Below are 21,805 nucleotides of genomic sequence, written 5' to 3'. Positions count from 1 at the left end.
AAAGGTTGAGAGTTTGAATCCCAGCTCTGCCATGCAGTCATGGTTGGGTATTTGAGCAAGGCCCATAACCCTATCAGCTCCAGGGGCGTCGTACAATGGTTGACCCTGCGCTCTGACCTGCACCAGAAGATGCATACACTGACATTAACTACATTTACAGCATTTAGCAGGCACTTCTATCCATCTGTGACCAATTCAACTGATTAATGGTTAAGGGCCTTGCTTAAAGGCCCAACAGTGGCAACCTAACAGTGATGGGGCTTGAACCAGAGACCTTTCGGTTACTAGTCCAGTACCTTAACTGCAGAGCGGGGCAGCACGGTGGCTCAGTTGGTAGCACTGTTGCCTTACAGCAAGAAGGTCCTGGGTTCAATTTCCAGGTGGAGCGGTCTGGGTCCTTTCTGTGTGGAGTTTGCATGTTCTGTCTGTGTCTGTGTAGGTTTCCTCCCACAGTCCAAAGACATACAAGTGAGGTAAACTAGAGATACAAAAAATGTCCATGATTGTGTTTGACATTAAAATAAGACTTGAACTAATATATATATATATAACACTATATCCTTATAATCTATAATCAGCCCATGGTAACAAATAAGATGTACTTAACATTAACTAAATAAGAAAGACTACTTGAATTTTCTCAATTTTTTTTTCTTCTTTTAATTAAGCCCTCTGGTGGCTTGGGGTTCATAGACACCTGCTTACATTACTTAAAGCAAGGTATGCTGGGAAAAAGAGCGTGGGAAAACAAACAGTCTATCATTTCTGCTTCGCTTGGCCCCTAAAAAGAGATATGTTTACCTGGAGAGATGGCCATGGCCTGGCAGGTGAGAAGGTGGCCATGGTTACAGAGTGTCACCTCTGGCCTAGGCTTAGTTTCACACTGATGTTGCTAAGCTGCCTGAAAGTTCTTGTCTGTGTGAAAAGTGGTGAGATTCATGTTAAAAGGGGCGACTAAGCTAAGCAGTCTTTGAATACTGTATGAGAGGCTAACATGCTAGCTGCACCAGGATATGTTGTAATAGTCCGATGGACTGAGTCACACCTGTTGGGCTTGCTCTAATTACAAAGCCCAAACACATGGGAGATGATGTGATTTGCCAGAGCATGGAATATGGAAAAGTTCATGTGCAACTGGGTATTAAGAGATGGAACAGGGTGTTAGAGTGCAACCAGGTGGAGTGAAACTGTATGTTTAAAGGGCAAAGTACAACGTGATCTGTATTACTAGCTAAAACCTAGTGCACAGTACTCATCAAATATCTTCATGTTACTGTAATATTGTACAATTATTATTTATTGCATAACAATAATTTCATCACAAAATCTGACCATATTGTATAAATAACACAAAGAACTAATTAAGTAATATAAGGCTATATAAGAATAGAGCTAGGGTGCATCATCGAGGTATGTACTATAAAAACAGAAAACTATCTACTGAAAATGTAGATCTTAAAGAACAGAGCCAGAGTCAGACTGGTAGGTCTCACATTGATACTGTATTTAAAAATAATGAGCTTATGCTGTAGTATGAACGTGCTGACCACCTCCAGCTGCAGGTCCCAAATGTCCTCTGACTGCAGGTGAAGAACCCCTGATTGCAAGTATTGATTCATTTATAAGGGGTGCTAAAGCACTGTTACACCTAAAAAGTAAATGCATTTTTTTAATATTGTAAATAAATATCATATTTTAGTAAAAAAATAAATATATGCTGTGTAAAACAATAATGGATTTTTATATTATTATTATTAAAGCAAAAAGTACCTGTGTAAGTGTCATAAAGCCACTTAAAGCCGATTTCTGTTTTTGCTTAAGCCAATTATAAATCACGTTTTAGCTACTTTTTACACCAGTTAATAAGCAATGTTTGTTTGTTAGGATTTTAACATCATCTCCAATTTACCTCACTTGCATGTCTTTGGACTGTGGGAGGAAACCGGAGCAACCCCCACACGGACACGGGGAGAACATGCAAACTCCACACGGAAAGGACCCGTGCCGCCCCCCCTGGGGATCGAACCCAGGATCATTCTTGCTGTGAGGAGACAGTGCTACCCACTTAGCCACTCTAATAAGCAATGTAACCAGTTAATAGGCAATGTAGAAACTGTTGGATAAATGTTCAAGGTACTAAAAGCAAATATGGCATCACACACAAAAGCAAAATACTGTTTTCTGCTTTCCTTGCTTTTTTGCACAAACAAAAGCATAATTATGTATGTATGTTTTCAATCATTTTCTAGATGGTCAATTTTGATTCCTACATTAATTGTAAACCACTAAAAAACAAAAAAGTTGACAACATTCTTACACATTTCATGAATTGATTATTATTATGTTTCATACAAACTGACTAAGGCTGTGTCTTAAACCACATAATGTACATTCAAATAGTAATATTACAAAGTTATATTTTAACAGAATTTATACAAAAAAAAAAGGTATTTGGGACGCAGTCATTCATTTGCAGCTGCAGCAGCTAGTCTCATGTGCAAGGAAAAAAAGCTCTGAAATTCATACCCTGCAGTTCCATGCTAAAATAAAAAAAAAAATACATAAAATAATAAAAAAAATAGAAATACTAGCAATTTCAACAAAATACACCTTTCATTAAGTAACTACACACTGAACACCTGTATCGGTCACGTTACATGTATTCATTGTCTATTCCACATAGCTTCTTGCTGTATATATCAACACCAAAGAACTTCAAATGGTAAAATATACTTTTGAACGTACAGTTAGGAGCTTCACACACGTCATAACAATATTAATTCACAAACTGTAAAAGTTTTTTTGGTTTTTAAAACTAGGGTATGGTTCACTGTGAATTGCAGAAGAGTGAGACAAAAATGATCTTTTGCGATTTTTAGCCAAATCACAAACCCGAAATACTGTGTAAACCAACACTTGACATTTGTTGCTCCTGCAACTGGCTTGGAACGATTCTGTCGAAGCACAATTATGCTGAAGAGACATCCCATACACCAGCCAATGACATGCATATTTCTCTCCAAGCAAAACTCATCTACTAGGCTAAGGGTAAATTTAAAGTGCGGCATGAGCGGGTTTCTAAAACATTCATATCTCGTCCCCTCAGTCATTTCTGGTGTTGTGTTTATTCGTGTTTTTCATTCCCTTTGTTGTTGCGAGTGTTTATTTGTGCGCATAAGAGGGATTTGACGTTTAGTATCTGAGCAAACAGGAGTGGAAAGTGCTTTAGAGTGGAATTAATTAGCGTGCTCTTAAACGCAGCACGCAAAAAGAGTGGTTTTGTTTGTGGTGCGAGGCTGAGCAGTGGTGTGGTGAGGGGGCGGATCACAGGCGGGTTAAAATCACTTGTCATGCTCGAGATGGTCATGATGGGATTGCAATTGGACAGCGGAGAGAAACAATCAGCATGGCTATCTAGGCAGAGCTCGGGCCTGCTACGTCGGCCTGAATGTGTGTGTAAGAGGGAGGATGCAGTTGGGCATCTTAAGTAAGCAAGTAATGAAGTTGTTAGATTATTGCATTTGCAGTGATGATCTAGTCATATTGACATTAAGTAGCTTGGATGTAGTTAAATCTTTTTAACTTTTACATGCTAAACCATTTTATTGTCATTAAGTGACTATCCAGGGCTTGGTTTGCATGTGTACCAAACTAAATGGCTTGAAACAAGAAGAATCAACTTCAGATTTCAAATTCAAAGACCTACAACTAATTTTGAAGCTTATTATCTAACTGGACTCACTTAAGAATGCCATAAAATACAAAGTATAGTATGTACTCCATATGGCCAAAGGTTTATGTACACCCACCCTTCCTAACTATGCAGTTCAGGTGTTTCAGCCACATACATTGCTTACAGATGTGAAAAATCTTATTAATTGGTTATATCTAATAAATAAATTGCTTATAATTTTGTGGCAACAATTTGTAAAATGCACATTCCTGTTCTAGAAGATTTTAACATCATGTTTAATGACAGGACAGGTAGCTACAGGTTACACACGATTCATTAGTTCAGGTCCAATGTCAAATGGTTTGATGAGTTTGGTATGGCATAACTCAGAGCCTTGGCCTCAAGCCCAATAAACACCTTTAGGGGTGAATCGGAACATCAATTACATGGTCAGCGCCTGACCTCACGGATACTCTTTTGACTGAATAGGCACAGATTTTCACAGACACATTCCAACTGTACATTTGCATTTTCAGCATTTAGCAGACACTTTTATCCAAAGTGACTTACAGTACTGTGACAGTATATTGTCTAAGCCAGTGGTTCTCAAACTTTTTAGACCAAGTACCACCCATTATCAAACCAAAACTTCCAAGTACCACCTATGTTTCTCATCACAGAACCACATATGGCACACATTAATTAGGTGTGTGTGTAATTAGGTGTGTGTGTATACAGTATATTAGTGGTGGGAATTATGGCTTCTTGAAGGGAGCCGGATCTTTTGGCTCGGTTCCTTTTAAAGAGCCGTTCAAAGAAATGGCTCTTCGTTCTTCGGGAGGCGCTACTGGCTAAACAATAAGACACCCCCGATATTAATATCAAATTTTGCTACCTTGCCTTAAATGTATTCCTAATTCAAACAACACTTAAACGAGAAAAAAAAGTTACTTCAAAAGAAAAAAAACTACAGAGAAGAGACGTACTGTGGTTGCATCGCATAAAGTTTCAGAACAATCCTCTCTTGTGCAGAGATGTGACTGTGTTTGTTTCTGCTTTAAAACATAAGCGCCATGAAATAATCAGATTTAATACAATTAAACAAGTTTATAGTTTATTTCTCAATTATTTGCCATTATACTACTAGTTCTCTCTCTGTGTGTGTCTCGCTCTCCGTGATACTGAAAGTGTTTCGGATTTGAATATCGACAATAAACAGCTCTTATTACAATTTACGATTAATTCCCTCTACTGATGTGAAGCTGAATGGGTGGATTACAGTCTAGAACTGCGCAGAAATAAAAGACTCGGTTCCTTTCGTTCATTTCAAAGATCCGTTCAATAGAATCGGATCGTTCGCGAACGACCCATCATTACAGTGAGTGCGCGTGTTTAGCGGAGCAGCCTTGTGATGTCAGGAAAGAGATCAGTGAGATTCAAACGCAGATCTGCTCTGACAAAAGCGAGAGAGCTACTGATAACTTTACTGATCACTTTACTGATCACTTTTCTGAAATTTCGAGATGGAAACCACGAACGTGAAGTATAGACGTAATGAAGTACGGTGGCTGCGTAGCCCCGAATATTTTTAAAAACACATTCGTTTTAATTAAACTGATTTTATTAAAACAGAATTATAAGAACTTTGAAACAGATTTTATTAGTAATTTCCACATTTTGTTTCATTTTTTTTTATTGATAATTATTAAATTATTTATTTTTTCGGTGCATGTAATTACTTTTCCGAGATTATCTGGCGTACCACCTCGTGCTGCTTCACGTACCACCAGTGGTACGCGTACCACAGTTTGAGAACCACTGGTCTAAGCAATTGAGGGTTAAGGGCCTTGCTCCTCGGTTCGAAACTCGGCATTGCCACCGGTCGGCTGGGCACCATCTAGCGGGCATAACTGGTAGTGCCTGCAGCAGACACGTCTTTGCTAGGGCGGGATGACCGGACCAAGTGGGTGGGATCTTCAAATGCTGTAAAAGGACCCTGATTGGCAGATCGAGAGGCGCCTGCGCAAAGTGCATAGGTAAAAAGGGTTCCGCTAAAAGGCTGTGCACGGGTTGGAGGAGGTGTGAGCAGCAATATACCCACCTTGACTGCAATCAGGGATCCCCCAGCAGCGGAAGACAAATAAACTATGCTAATATGGGGAAAAAATGGGAGAAAATGCATAAATAAAAAAGAAAAAAAAAAAACAGTGGCAACCTGGCAGTGGTGGGCTTGGAACCAGCAACCTTTCAATTACTAGTCCAGTACCTTAACCACTAGGCTACAACTGCCCTACAACTGTAGACTGTTTTAACCTTAAGGGGCAGGAAGGGAGCTTATGCTTTTGGAAATGGAATTTCCAACAAGCTAATGGTCAGGTGTCTACATACTTTAAGCCATGTAGAACCACTTTTTTTTTTTTTTTTTTTCTTCTTCATATTTTTGAACGACAGGGACATTATGTGATCTGGCATACAGTAATGTAATGTGCACTAGGCTTGACTTATCTGTGATGTTCAGGATAAGATCTAGATAACTGAACATGTGTGTTTTATTCATTCACTGCTTGTCAGTAACATCTCCATTTTACAGCATATAAGGGCCGCTTCTTATCAGGGATTAACAAGCTGATCCCTCACATCTTTAATGGGCATGACCAACGACCACGCACAACTTAGAGCCCCTAATTAGAAATAGATAATGCACTTTTTATTATTAACAATTCAGCTTAGATATGCCCAAGTCAAAAGGCTGGTGATAAAATTCATTAGGTGTTTCTTGGCCAGCAAAAAATATATTCATGGGACAATACAGGGAAAGAAATAAAGTTTTAAACTTGCTTATTTTACCAGGAACACTCGCACCCATCTCAGGTACCAAAACAAAGCTCCCATGCTGTGAAATGGAGACACTTGAGAAACAATAACTGACAGCATATTAACATAAGCTCTAAGAGCCATGTCACCACCCCCTGACCCAGCCTACTCTCCTCTCTTTCTCTGTCCTTGTCACCCCAATCCAACCCGGGGACAGGGAGCATCTGTGGGTCAGAAGCTGCCAGCATGGGAGCAATGTATTACAGTCTCAGGTAAAGATTAATGGGTTTTGGGCCAAGCTTCCCTCCCTTAAGAAAGGGCAGAACGAAAGCGTGAAAGGTGGCCCGTGCAGGGGGCTCTTGTGCTCTCTGCAGCCGGCCGTAATTGTTTTCGTTAGTTTCCAGTTACAGGTGCCACCCAACTGAACTGCAAGCATGTAATCCCCCCAAATCCAGCCTCTTCCGAGGAGTGTTAACCAGGAATGTTGGGCCGGGGTCAATGGATTATGCCGAATTCACGGTGGTGGCTTGGCTTGAGAGGTGGAATTAGAGGAGGAAGAGACAGAGAGTGAGAAGAGAGAGAGAAAGCGAGGGAGAGAACTGGAGCTGCGTTATATTAAAATGAGCTTACCAGGTGGTCCCCTAGAAAGTGGACAGTGTGTTGAGTAATCTGAAAAGCCTCCGGCTGCCTTGGCCGAGGTTGTGATTTCTAAAGCGATAGAATGAAGCAGAGGAGTGAGGCAGGGGGTGTCAGAGATGCCACTGATGTGGTCCCATTGAGGCCTCTGTAAAATGTCTGTCAGGCTTGGTTTACCACAATCACAGCAGTGATTAGGCTCCTTTTGATGACAGGTTTAGTTTTCTGGTTGTTGGCGAGAAAGAAGGGTGGAGGAAAGGGTGTGTGTGTGGGTGGTGGGAAGAGCATAAGGAACAGGGAGGGGTTGGAGGGATGGTCTGGTATGGCATATTAATGTCCCACACCGGGAGGGACCTCCTACGTAATTTCCCAGCAGGTCGCGGGGGTCAGGTTTGTATTTAGTTAGTGGTAATGATCTCGTTAGGGATCTGAATGGACCACCGTCTAAGCTCTTTCAGGCCGCCGAGCGTGCCTGTGTGTTCCCCCTCCCCCATCCGCCTCTGTGTGGCCTTACACAGCCCCTGAACTGTGATTAATAGACTTCCAGGGCTTAATAACTTGCAAAACAGCATTAAACAAGGGACGGCCTGGGACAATCGGCCCGGGGGAGCAGCGGGAAAGCCGAGGGGGGAGGACGCATCGTAAAACAGGACCTGCAACAATTGCCAATGGCTAGAATTAACTAAGACGGGGAGTGCAACACACAATGCTACAGCTGGCCATTGGCGAGGAGCCACGAAGAGGGAGGGGTACTGAAGGGAAGCTGCTTTTGCTGCTTCCAGGTGGCCCAAGCCCAGCCCGGGCTGAGCCCTTTCAGTTTTGTAAGTGTTAAAAGACAGAGGCCGAGAGGGAGAAAGGGAACACTGGAGAGGGAGACTGACAGAAGGAGGGGGAGATAGTGAGAGGAAGCCATTGAGTAGCTACAAGAAAGAGAGTAAAGAGCAGCGAGAGAGTGATAAGCAGATAATGGCGAGCACATTCAATGGAACAAGTAATTCTTGACACGCCAAAGCCCAAATATGAGCGCTCTTTGTTTCTGCAATTCGGTGCACCCACAATGCTAAAGTGGGAAAAATGGGCATGGTGACCCATATGCACACAAACACACATAGAAACACACCCAAACAGCCTCCTGGCAACGCTCGTCATGCTCCAGCGGCCCACAAATCTGCCAACCCCTCACTCCCTTTTTTCCCACCCTTGTGTCCTCTTGTCTAAATACAAATGTGCTCAGCATGGCGGCTTGTGAAGAGTCGTGTTCAGACCGCCCTCTCTTCTTGTAATGTAGCATTTCTTTTCTCTTTGACCTGGGTGTACATTTTCTGCCTATATAATATATCAACGGTTTGTAAATACTGGCAATAGACCTCCTTGAGGGGTTTTGTTCAAGTGTTTTTTAATAAACAAAGCTGTTTATATGGCATTCAAATGTAAAAGTTTTTAGGGCTGATCTTTTTTGTTGCTTCGAAATGGGTGCAAATCTTGTGCTCTCATTTAAAACAGTAACTTATAGGTATTGAAAACGTTCTATTTAAATTATTAAAACTGCTACACAGTTTAATATAGTACTTAGGTTATTAGGGTTTTAAAAAAAAAATACATTTCAACATCAAATTTTCATTGGGCTATGCAATCCTAATATAAATTGTAAACATGAACATATTTAGAAAAATCTACTATTTGTAGATCTAAATACATTTCATTGTTTTATCAAGAAGAAAAAAAAACTGTGCAACTATTAAAACAGTTTTATGTTGTTTTGTGGGAAAAATCGGACATAAACTCAACAATTAGCAACATAAATACTAATGATTTGTTCTTCCAAATCAGAATGTAAATAAACCTGCAAAATAAATAAAAAAAACACACATCAGTATTTGTTTGGGTTTTATAACACCTTGTTTACTCTTGCGAGTTATTTTCAAGGCCAGACCGTTTTTTCCCACATCAGTATTAATGAAACATGACGTTTTAGGAGAATATTGTCATAATTATAAGGAAAATACATCTAATTATAGAAAAAGCCAAGTGAGTCCTGGGAAACTTTTTTAATGTCATGGCTGTGCCCGCTTTTGCTCACTTTCAGATAAAGCATTTAGACATGAGTGGACATTAAATACTATCATAGAGTTTTGACATTTATCTTAATAAAAAAGTTATACATTTAAAGCTTTTAAGCGATCCAGATCGTCATTTTACTTGTCGTGTTTTATCTTAAGATAATAGGTATACAACTTCGTTGCTGCCTTGAAGAGCAGTTTGTTACCAAATCCATTTTTTTGCTTTGCTTTAAAGTACTACTACTACTAATATAATAATAATAATAATATATTCCAAGTTAATATATTTAAGTTAATATATAAATAATGTATATAATATTAATATAGCTGTAGTTATTCATAATCACTACCAAGGAATTAAGCAGCCAGAAGTTAACGTAATAGAACCTACTACACAACCAAATTAATAATATTAAGTACTGTATGTAAAACACTGACCTGGCATATTCTCAGAAAACGTAAAATAAAGTTTAAAAGAACCCAAATTCTTCAAAGATTAGTTTTTTTGTTCCAGTAATTCACAGTTATATAATCAAAAATAATTGAAATGTCCATTAACAGTGTTTGTCACTTAATTGTTTAAAACCATGTGTATGAAAAAATGACATTATAAAATTAAATGTCCTTTGTATTGCAGACATGATACAGAGTGAAACTTGATTTTAGTAGTGAGATCAAATGCCTCATTTCAGGGGTTAATATGCCACATGGCATATTTTTTATTTACAAATATCAATACTCGGCTCGATTGTGGCAAATGCTTATAGTATTTATTTTAATAATATTAATATCTATTTCTTTTTCAACAGACCATATTCTGTACTATACTGAACCTACAGACCTCAAGAATATTAAATTAATTCTACTTTATCAAATAATAATTTTAAGTTTGGCTGGAGAGGCAAATGTTGAAAGAATGACTGTGTTTCTTTGAGGAACGATGCAGTATGTGCTCCATACTGAGAACATGTGGCCTTACTGAGCTGTAGAAAAAGATGGGAGGTGGTGCAGCATTTATCTCACACAAAAGCTTATAATCAGAGCATCAATTAAACAGGGCCAGTAAATGTTGTTGGCGTGAAACACGTAAATTGCACAGTGTGTGTCCAATTACTGATAATCCTGAGACAATTTTAAAGTATTTATTTAGAACGGAAACAGGTAAACATCCCTCATATCTGGACTAACGAGTAACCATAGTTGCCTGAAGAAAACACCTGGAGGATCAGGTGGTTTGTTCTGATGTTAGAATCTTGTTAAATGTGTAAAACTGAATCCTGTATTGTTAGTTTCTTTATGCGGCAGCTGAAGTCTGTGTCGCTGCGCATGTGTGCACGGGTTTTGTCCGTTTTTAAAGAGGAGTGGCGTAGCGCTGTAATTGGATGCAAATAAAGGCCACTAAATGTCCTGCGTGGGCACCACAGGGCTGCTGTCAATTTGCACTTGCCCTTAAAAAAAAGACAGTGAAATGGGTGAGTTTATTGACCATCTTTATCTCCTCCAACATTACGAGTCGACTCTGCAGAGCTGCGGTGCTGTTTGACATTCTCTTCAGACTGTTTGCCGAGAAGTGAGCTGTGACTAAACTCAAAATGACTTACCAGAGAGATTTAGGGCACTTCTAATCTGTTTTTCCTGCATATCTGGAGTATTTTACCAACACAGTTGTAGTATTGACTGCACAATACCATTATATTTCCCCCAAAATGTTTGCCCAGACTTTTCCCTTGAGCACAGGCTGAGAGCCCGGGTGGACATGCGTTTATTTAGTTGACCGTGATCAGCAGCATTAGAAAGACTTGGTTGAGGGTTTGGGATGCTCATCATTTTTCTTTCTCTTGAAATGTTGCTCCTCCTCTGTCGTTTTCACTTCACCCCTGTGCATCATGGCCTCTCCATCTTTTTTGTCTGCATTGTCTCTTCCTCTTTTTTTTCTACTCCTCTCTCTTTCTGTCTCTCTCTCTCGGCACTGGCCCTATCTCAGGGTGGGGGCTCGTTGAGGATACAGCCGGTGCGGGTGGGCCCCTCCACAGCACTAAGCCCCCTGACTCCATGCTCAGCCTTGTCATGAATAATGGATTGGGGAAAATACATTTATCTTTTAATAGCCACAGCCCCCCTGGCTACTCGTACTCTGTTCGGCTGAGACTGAAAGGGTGAGGTTCATGCTTTCCAATTGTCTCCTGTCTTTTTGATGTTTCTTGTGTCTTAGTGTCCTAGAGAAGTGCAATCAGGCTTGATTCAACTAGTCAGTTATGTTTTTGGAAAAAAAAAAAAAAACACCTAAAACACCTACCAAGGCCTGGAAGCTACACAGATTTTACAGACGAAAAGAAAAATATAAGCGCTGAATGCTTTTGTATATATAATTTTCTAAAGGTGAATTTAAACAGATGAATTATTCTTGCTTTTTTTTTCAAAAAGTTGCAACAATTGTTGAAACAATTGGAATAATAACTTAAAATAATAATATTAATAAATTATGGTTAACAAAAATGATTATTTAAGCATTTTTTTAAGTAAAATGTTTTTGCCAAAGCTATTCTTTAAAAACTTTTGATGGCACCTGTACTATACATGTATAGTTATTATATATAATATTATATATTCATTTATAATATATTTATATATAAAAATTATATAATTATATAATATAAGATTTAAAATGTTACATCAGTTAATTAAGAAAAAAAATACCGTAAATAACGTTTTCACTTGTAAAATTAACAAAACAGAATTTTACATGGAGTGTAAAAATTCTAAATTGTGCATATTATGAATGTATATATGCGTGCATATTCTTTAATGCATTTTATACTTTAACAAGTATAAATAAGTGTTTATATTGTAGCTTATAGGAAAACAATTCTATAATAACATGCTTTTTTTATTTTATAAAAAGAAGAAAAATGGGTAGAAAATCTAAATTACTATAAATTAAATTAAAAAAAAGACCAGTATATTGTATGACACTCCCCACCTTAAAACTGCATCTATCTTCTAAGATGCAACCTTTTGACATTACAGAAATTGAGAAAACAAATTAAAATAGTTTAGTTTTTTTAAGACTTCAGTTACAATTCAGATTCTGAATTCACACTGTTCAGATCAACTATTTAAGTGTGTGTGTATATATATATATATATATATATATATATATATATATATATATATATATATATATATATATATACACACACACACACACATAGTCGTGTAGTAAATAGTAAATAGTTGATCTGAACTGTGTGTGGGAGTAGGGAGTAATCTAGGGAGTAATTCCTGCCTCGTGCCAATTGTTCTTAGAAGTTCTGAGCCCACCATGACCTGGATGTGTCTTGAAAAGTGCTTTTACAAAACACATCAATGCAGAAGTTAAAACAAACATTTAGGACAAATTTTATTTTAAAAAATCCAGAGTGCTTAATACTTTGTCAAAAATATTGTGCATGCAGTTCACAACTCACATACATACTGTGTGTTTTTTCTTCACATTCCAAATTCCATATCATAGCAGAGAAAAGCAGAGACAGGGAAAATTATTTGTCTAGCCAAATGAAGTATTTGCAGCACAAATAAAGGAGAGGTACTTCAGCTGATCATTTCCCCTCACTTGTAATAAAGTGCCTTTGAATCTCATCTCAACCAGGCTCTCAGGCTGTAATGTAGCCCCACTCTCACATGCAGCAATAACACGACTTACTTTGTTTAAGCAGGCTGAGCTACATTTCTAGGACGATGTCTCTGCTGTCTCTGCTGTACGTCTCAGTGTGACCCTTCGAGCTTGTACACGAAACTATTTTCGCAAAAATAAAACACTAATATTATTTGTTAAAAGTAAATGTTCCAGTTTTATTCATAATCACTAAACTATTAGAGAAATATTGGATTTGTGGATTAAAACAAAACATAAGTATTCATAAATATTTTAATTTAACCAGAACTGTATTAGTGATTAATGCAATACACAACTGTATTTAATAAAATAATATTTTTTTGGTAATGCAGCTGGATTCATTTGACTTAATTTAGAATTTATATTTTGAACAACAAATGATTGTTTTTAAAATTTAAAACAATTACCTCTTAGGTTGAGAAAAATAACTGTTGTGGATAATTATTGTTATTTGCTTTTCTTTCTCGTCTTTCTCAATGTGCATCAGTTGTGCCTCAGATTTATCTGTGCTAATTACGAGCACCACATGTTTTCCTGAGAGGAACCTGAGGCTACCGTCTGTGTGTGATGTGATCGCGCTGCAATTAAGATGCAACCTGCATTCAGATCATCATTTTGTAATAAAAAAAACAACGGCACACATATAAACTACAAAACATGTCAGCGCTTAGTTTTCTGATGTCTCAAGAAGTGTTCTGTGGAGTAAATAATTGGAAATACAGCACTTAATGTATATGTTAACCTAAATAACATATACATCTTTACTGTAGGTTAATGTACAGGACTATTGATTGAAAGGTTGCAGGTTCAAGTCACACAGCTGCTAAGTCACCACTGTTGGCCCCTTGAGCAAGGCCCTCAACCCTCAATTGCTTGCACTGTATTCTATCACAATCGTACGCTGCTTTGGATAAAATCATCTGCTAGATGGCGTATATGTAACTCTGCTATTAGTCCTTAACCTCAATAATAGATACGAACGAAGACAGATGCTGACCGGTCCAAACCCGACCCATTATCACAGGCTTCCTATCCCTCCATCCTTGCTTCTCTTCTCTTACTCCATCTCCCTTGTCTAAAGCGCTATTCTCGCAGAGCTTTCTTACGTCCTCAGAAGCAGATGTAGTACACCGGCTAGGGCCTCGCACTGCTTTATGGGCTCAGAGAGAGGGGGAGAATTAGAGAGAGAAAAAGAGAAAGAGAGAAAGCTGAAAGCCCAATTTATCATCACTTGTGTGGGCAGTGTTGCCAAGGCAACACTCAGGCTGGCAAATGCCACTGCGTGGAATACTAATGAGGTACTTGGCAGGCCGGCTGGCGGAGCTGCAGCAAAACTCGTCCACAGGCCACTGCTGCGGCTCCACGCTGCAAAAAGTCAAAAGGGAAATCAATTAAATGCCTTCCACAGGGTTTGGCAAGACTGCTAATCTGTAAGGCCACATTTGGAATAACACGGCAGTCTGCCCATAATACCCTCCTACTCGAGTAAAGTAAAAAAAATTAAGAAAGAAGGAAAGAAAGAAACAACTCACCAGACATCCCAACACATTGTTTCTTGTCAGTCCTTCAACTTTTCCAACTCAATCCTTCAACTTTCCAAAAGCTTCTAGAACACAGTGGTAAATAAACCTCTGTCCCAACTTAGAGTGTTGGAAGCATTACATTTTATACTTTTCTATTAACAAAATACAAATGATACAAAAATACAATTAATGTGGTCAGTAAAACCATTGGAAATGTTTTTGTACTCATCTTATCAGTTGAACAAAGGTTCAAGAGAGTGAACACATCACAGATTTTATTTTACATACATTATTTCATTTTATTCCTCAACAGCCACTTTAGTAGAAATACCTGTGCATTACACAAAGTCATTATCCAATTAGCCATGTGGCAGCACTACAATGCATAAAATCAAACAGACACAGGTCAAGAGCTTCAGTTAATGTTCACATTAAATATCAGAATGGGGGAAATTTTGTTCGGACTGATTTCATGCACAACAGTCTAGTTTACACAGAATGATGCAAATAAAACAAAAGCATTCTGTGAGAAGAAGGTAGACGTTAGTGGAAATGTCTTGTTGATAAGAAAGGTCAGAGGAGAATGACCAGATTGGTTGAGCTGACAGTAAGGCAATGGTATTTTTTTTATTCATTTATTTATTAGGATTTTACTGTCATGTTTTACACACTTTGGTTACAATCATGACAGAATCAATTCACAAGTTTAATGTCAGACACAGTCATGGACAATTTTATATGTTTGGACTGTGGGAGGAAACCAGAGCCCCTGGAGGAAACCCGCACAGACACGGGGAGAACACGCAAACTCTGCACAGAAATGACCCAGACCGCCCCACCTGTACTATAACTAATCTTTACAGCTATGGTAAAAAAGCATCTCAGAATGCCCAACACAATGAACTTTAGGGCAGAAGGGTTGGAACACCAAGAGACACAGAAAGCTTACAACAGGCAGAGGCTTCCTACAACTGGACAGGTAAAGACAGAAATAATGAAATGCAGGTGGTCAAATTTTTGCATAAACAGCATGAATCCATGGGGGTTGTGTAATAGTGTGTGTGATCCTAAATTAAGAAACACCTTGACGAGGTACAAACTGAGCACACACGACCTGGCCGTGGAGCTGCACTTCCTCACCCAATGCACCAAATACCACAACATTCGGTCCCAATTCTTCCCCAAATTTAGCATAATCATCCCCAACTTTACAAACTACCCCATTTACTGGGGGAGCACAGAGAGATGCTTGTATCATATTGGGCTTCCTAATACCAATCTGAGTTTTGTCCGAATGACACAACCTGACTATTGTTGCTAACCATGTGCATTCCATTATGGCCACAATTAATCGTTTTATGAATATTTCCAGACTTTGTCACAACGTACCAGTCATTTTAAAAGGTTTCACGAACATCAGTGCATTTATTGTACTATAATGACCTTCTCAGTCACCAGATCTGAATTTAAAAGAGAAGCTTGAAACATGGTAAAGAAAGAGATTCTCTGCAAGAATGTGCAGGTGACAAATCAGCAGCAAATATGTGATAGATTTATTTTAACATGGAACTACATCTTAAAAGAATTTTTCCAACACCTTGTGAAATCTACGCCACAAGGTCTGAGGCTGAGATCAAATGTGTCTTGCACGGTAGTAAATGCCATTACTAATAAAGTGTACACACAATACCAGTCAAAAGTTACAATACACTTTATGATGGGAGATACTCTGCAAGAATGTGCAGGTGACAAATTGGCAGCAAATATGTGGTAGATATATTTTAACATAGAACTAAATCTTAAAAAGATTGTTCCAACACCTTGTGCCACCTTATGCCACAGGGACTGAGGCTGCTTTGCACAGTAATAAATGGCATTCTAAATGTGTACACACGATACCAGTCAAAAGTCACCTAAGTGAAACTTACTAAATTAAGTGAAGGTAAAAAACCTAACGCTGGTCAACTCCCTGATAAAGCAGGTTTAGAAAAATCTCTAGAGAAATAAAGTTTGCAGGTTTTTTCCAGACACAAATGTCTATTTAAAATTTTAATGCCATGTTTTACAAACTTTACACACCAGTTCACTTTAATTGCATGTCTTTGGACTGTGGGAGGAAATCCACACAGACACATTGAGAACGTGCACACAGAAAGGACCCGGACACGGACCACACGGAACACGGGCATTAGCCCATCACAGGCAATTTGAGTACTCCAATTAACCTGGCTGCATGACTCTGGACTGTGGGAGGAAACCCACACACTTTATGAACATGCAAACTATACACAGAAAGGACACGGACCGCTTCACCTGGGAATCAAACCCAGGACCTTCTAGCTGTGAGGCGACAGTGCATCCCACTGAACCACAGCGCCTGTTTTATGCTTTATCTGTTTAACGGTTTGTCCTACTCAGGGATACGGTGGGTACACTTTGTCGGGCAAAAGAAAACACCCTGGACAGATCGCTAGTCTATTACCGGGCAAATGTGCCCACACCCACACCCACACACAACTAACCTGGCTGCAAGACTCTGGACTGTGGGAGGAAACCCACACAGACACAGCGACACCTACAAACTCCACACAGAAAGGATTCAAACAGCTCCACCTGGAAATCAAACTCAGGACCTTGATGTGAGACGAGAGTGCTACCCACTGAGCCACCGTGTCACCCAAAAAACTAAAAACTATGCTTTAGGCTTTATCCTACTCAGGGTTATGGTGGGTACAATTTATTGGGCGAAAGGAAACACCCTGGACAGGTTGCTAGCCCATCACAGGGCAAATGCACACACACACACACACACACACGTTTGAGGAGCTCCAATTAACCTGACTGCACGACTCTGGACTGTGGGAGGAAACCCACACAGACACAGGGAGAACCTTCAAACTATGCACAGAAAGCACGCGGACCGCTCCACCTGGGAATCAAACCCAAGACCTTCTTGCTTTGAGGCGTCAGAGCTACCCACTAAGCCACTGTGCCGTCCAAAAAACTCTAAAAACTAAATATGACTTGTTTTTCACTTGCTCTGCACTGTTTATCCTACTCAGGGTTATGGGTGGGTACAATTTTTTCGGGTGAAAGGAAACACCCTGTACAGGTCGCTGGACCATCACAAGGCAAATGCGCACACACACACACACTTAGGGCAGTTTGAGTAGCTCCAATTAACCTGACTGCACGACTCTGGACCATGGGCGGCTCGTTCCTTAGGGCGATCGGGCGACGCACCACCAAAGGGCAAAAGGGAAGAAATTTTTCTATCACGTTCAACCAGTTTTAAACTAGCTGTGACTGTTCTGGACAGTCCGTCTTGCCTCTGAATATTGTAGACCAATCAGCATCGAGTTGTGTTCCGTACAGTACCGGCCCTTTTGGGCGATTTCAGTCTGTATGGGTTCCGGGGGGGCTAGCACTTACGTGCTTGCATCACACGTAACCTGGTGTAGTGATCTTGTCAACATGACTACCGTTAGCTCAGTTCGGAGCAACTCCATCGTGTCATTAAGGGAAATGCCATTCAGTTGTCGTAGTAATCAGGATAAATTAGCAACTAAAGAATTAGGGCCACGCAGACCAAATTTAAACATCAATCTACAAAGGGGGGAAAATCATATCATTGACAAGTAAATTACAAGTAATGTAATTTTAAAAATGTGATTGCACTTATTGTCTCTCCCCAATTGTTTAATTGTACTTCTTTATTCATTGCACATCAGCCCCGATGCCAATCTTTATTCTGGATCTGCTGCACCTAAAATAAAATGCTATCTGATGAAGACTTCATACTTCATTTTATGATTAATGGTAAAGCTGGTCTCTCTCCATGTTCAAAGTTATTTGTGAGGGCAAACTGACAGATGACTTAAGATGTTAATTATTTAAGCTATAATTTACCCATTGAACGGGTCACCTTGGCCATCATCGCAACAATTGCCCCCCCTGAGAGATTTGGCAGGAGCCGCCACTGCTCTGGACTATGGGAGGAAACCCACACAGACACAGGGAGAACCTGCAAACTCCACACAGAAAGGGCACTAACCACTCCACCTAGGAATCAAACCCAGAACCTTATTGCTGTGCGGTGACTGTGCTACTTACAGAGCCTTGGTGCCGCCCCTTTGTCTATTTCATCTGCATGATATATCTAAGTATACCCTAGCATTCACTAAAACAGTCAGGAGCACCAGCAATTAACATTAGACCTGAAGAAATGATTTTGTGCCTCCACAGAGCTTAAGGTGCTGCTTGGTGATGAAGTTAACTGAAGGCATTGCTCTACAGTAGAACCTCTAATTAACACCTCTGCCTCAGCAAGACTAGCAATTTTTACCTGACAGATTAGCGCATTCTTTCCCCTGCTCTCACTCCCATTCTGTTTCTCGAGAAATTTGTGCAGGGAATAAATTGAGCCGGAGCATGTCTTTGGTCTCCTTTATTGATTCAGACACTTTGATCGAGCAGGTCCTAATCAATTCTTCACCGGTGAGATGGTGGCAAAATCATTTCCTGACAAACCCCTTTAAATGACTTGTCATTAATTTGCCTCTTTACCGGCACTTGTTTGCACAGAAAACGAGATGTGTTTGGCTTTCTCGGTCTATTAGTGGGGGTTGTGCTCTTCTAGGGATTTTCATGGACTGCTAAGCGCCTGGGAGGGTGAACAGAGGGATTGGATACACCATGTTTGCTCATCCTCACCGAGTCACTTATTAGCGCTAATTGGGAGGGACAGTTCAAATAAGCACAGCCGAGTGGGGTATCACAAAAGCGTGACATGGGTAGCAAGAAGCAGACAGTAGTGATGATGATGGTGATGTGTGAGCGAGAGTGTTCTGGAGAGGGCTATGTTAAAACCCTTAGCTCTCTTTGTTCCCTTCTGTCACGGTAACACCCTGGTCCACAACGTGCAGGTTGGAAGGTTTCTTGAGGCTCTATCCTTGACTCCCAGTAAAAGTGGCTTTTCTGTTTGGTTCTTCTCATTAGCAGTTAGTGACACAGTGAGCTGATGCTGGACAAGCCAGTGACCAGTGTTCTAAACTAGGGATGCATCAATACCATTTTTTTCCAACCGAGTACAAGTACATGTATTTTTGTACTTGCCGATACCGATACCGATACCTATTTAGAATACCGTTTTTTTTTTTTAAACTAAAACACACGTGAGAAGTGACGAGAAGTTTAATGATGCCACGTCCAAAAATGCACGTCAACAAGTAGCGAGTGATCAAAGTGTTTGTGCGCTGATGTGATGAAATCAAGGAGGAAAAATAAATGAATCTGAGTGGATTTGGCAACACGAATCGCATGGATTGTTCTGTAGTGAGTTGGAGGTTAATAAATATTTTTGCAATGTTGGTGTTTTGTTGTTATGTTTTGTAGAGAACGGTCAGGTCAGAAATACTGTAAAACGTGTGTGTGTGTGTGCCGGTGTATTCTGATAGAAACTATATTATCCCCCTGTCCCACCTGTTTACACTCCTCTCCTGCGTTTCCCCTCACACTGTATCCTGCGGTCTCATTGGCTGTTCGACATGTCACTCATTCCCAGTCGCACATCTGAGATCAGATATCTGACGTGCTAGAAAACTCGAGCGCTCGGTGAGCCGGTCGGATCGAGTTGTCGGATAGTTCACACTTGGCGATCGAGAGCCGAGTTTTGATCGCCGAGCGAACGCCGAGTTGCTCCCGAGCCGGCAAATCTAGCGCCGACCAGTCGCAGAAAATCAGGGCAAAAATCGTGTAGTGTGAACCAGGCATAACGCAGCAACGTGCACTAGGCACACGGTATCGGATGTTTAGTATCGGAGCCTCGTTTGCGAGTACGAGTAAATGAGCGCGGTATCGGGCAAATACCCGATACCAGTATCGGTACTCATGCATCTCTATTCTAAACACATACATCTGTCTGAGACACTTAGCAAGCCAACAGATGGAAGATTGCTGACAATTGGCATGATCGTCCACTGTGGAATATATAATAAGCATAAAATATCCACAACCCCTTCTCTCAAGCCAGCTTATTAAATCACATCCAATATATGTGCCAATGATATTTAAAGATCTCCATGGCCCTGAAAGAGAAAGCTACTCACTGTCAAGCACTAAAACCTTTTTCCCCCCTCAAAGTAACCCAACTGCTCAGAATGCATGGTGGCTAAAAGATGCTAATTTCTGAGAATTATCTATCACCATAATAGCTGCAATTATATTCCGTGCTAACCGATTTAAGGTATAAGCACCAATTAGTAACTGGTCATTATCTTGAGCATTGGAAACTCACAGTAAAGTAATAGGTTGACATTTGCTGGTGTGTGCGAGGAAACTGCTGTCGAGCTTCTATAATTAGAGGCTGTTTACCATCAGCCTTGAGAAGATTATGAATTCAACTCCACTGCACAGCCTGATGCTCACTTTTACATCTTACATGAACTGAGAGAGGCATTATAACAAGCTGGTCAATCTTAGTCAATGTTCCTTTAGAAATGTTGAAGAAAAAAAAAAATCAATATCACAGTAACGGTAACAAAAATGACAACAAGACGCAGATGCTTTGGCACATTCAAAACATTCATTAAGCATCAAGTATTTACCAAAAATTGTTAAGGCAGGGCAAACGTTTCTGATGGAAAATTTTAAACTAAGAATGAGCACACAAGACTGATCTTTTTTGTGATCAATGCAAGGCTAGGCTAGACAAGGCTAGACTAATTATCTTTTTAGAATCTGCAAATAAAATTCTGTCTGTTAAAGAAATATTGCTACGAATAATTAAATTAATAAACCAAGTTTATTTTAATAATAATTACATTTCTAAACCAAGACTGAAACTTGAATCTATTATTTAAACTTAAACTTAAACTATTTTTTTCTTTTAGCTTCTCCCTTATATTTAAGGGTCGCCACAGTAAATCGGATCAGCATAGCAGACTTGGCAATTTTCATGCTGGACGCCATTCCTGACGCAACACTCCTACTTTTTTCTCCAGGCTTGGGACCAGCACTGAGAGCGCACAGATAAATGCACTTCCCAGTGGCTAAGCTGTTTCAGACATGGCCAGTCCAGACATTAGCCAGTCATGTCCGTGCAGCCCCTAAGGCGGTTGGATGGCGAACTGCATGACCATCCGGCAGCTCTTGCAGCCAGTCTGATGCCAAATGTACTGCTATGCATTCCTTTGGACTACATCGGCAAGGTCAAGAGGGGAAACTTGAAGTCTGGGCCATCCAGGATCTCCAGACTGATTCTGGAAAGGTCACTCCATCTTGCATGACCATCCGGCAGCTCTTGCAGCCAGTCTGATGCCAAATGTACTGCTATGCATTCCTTTGGACTACATCGGCAAGGTCAAGAGGGGAAACTTGAAGTCTGGGCCATCCAGGATCTCCAGACTGATTCTGGAAAGGTCAC

This window comes from Trichomycterus rosablanca, chromosome 13 (genome assembly GCF_030014385.1).
Source record: "Trichomycterus rosablanca isolate fTriRos1 chromosome 13, fTriRos1.hap1, whole genome shotgun sequence".
NCBI lineage: Eukaryota > Metazoa > Chordata > Actinopteri > Siluriformes > Trichomycteridae > Trichomycterus > Trichomycterus rosablanca.
The sequence above is the reverse complement of the archived record's forward strand: the minus strand, read 5'-3'. Positions refer to the sequence as shown.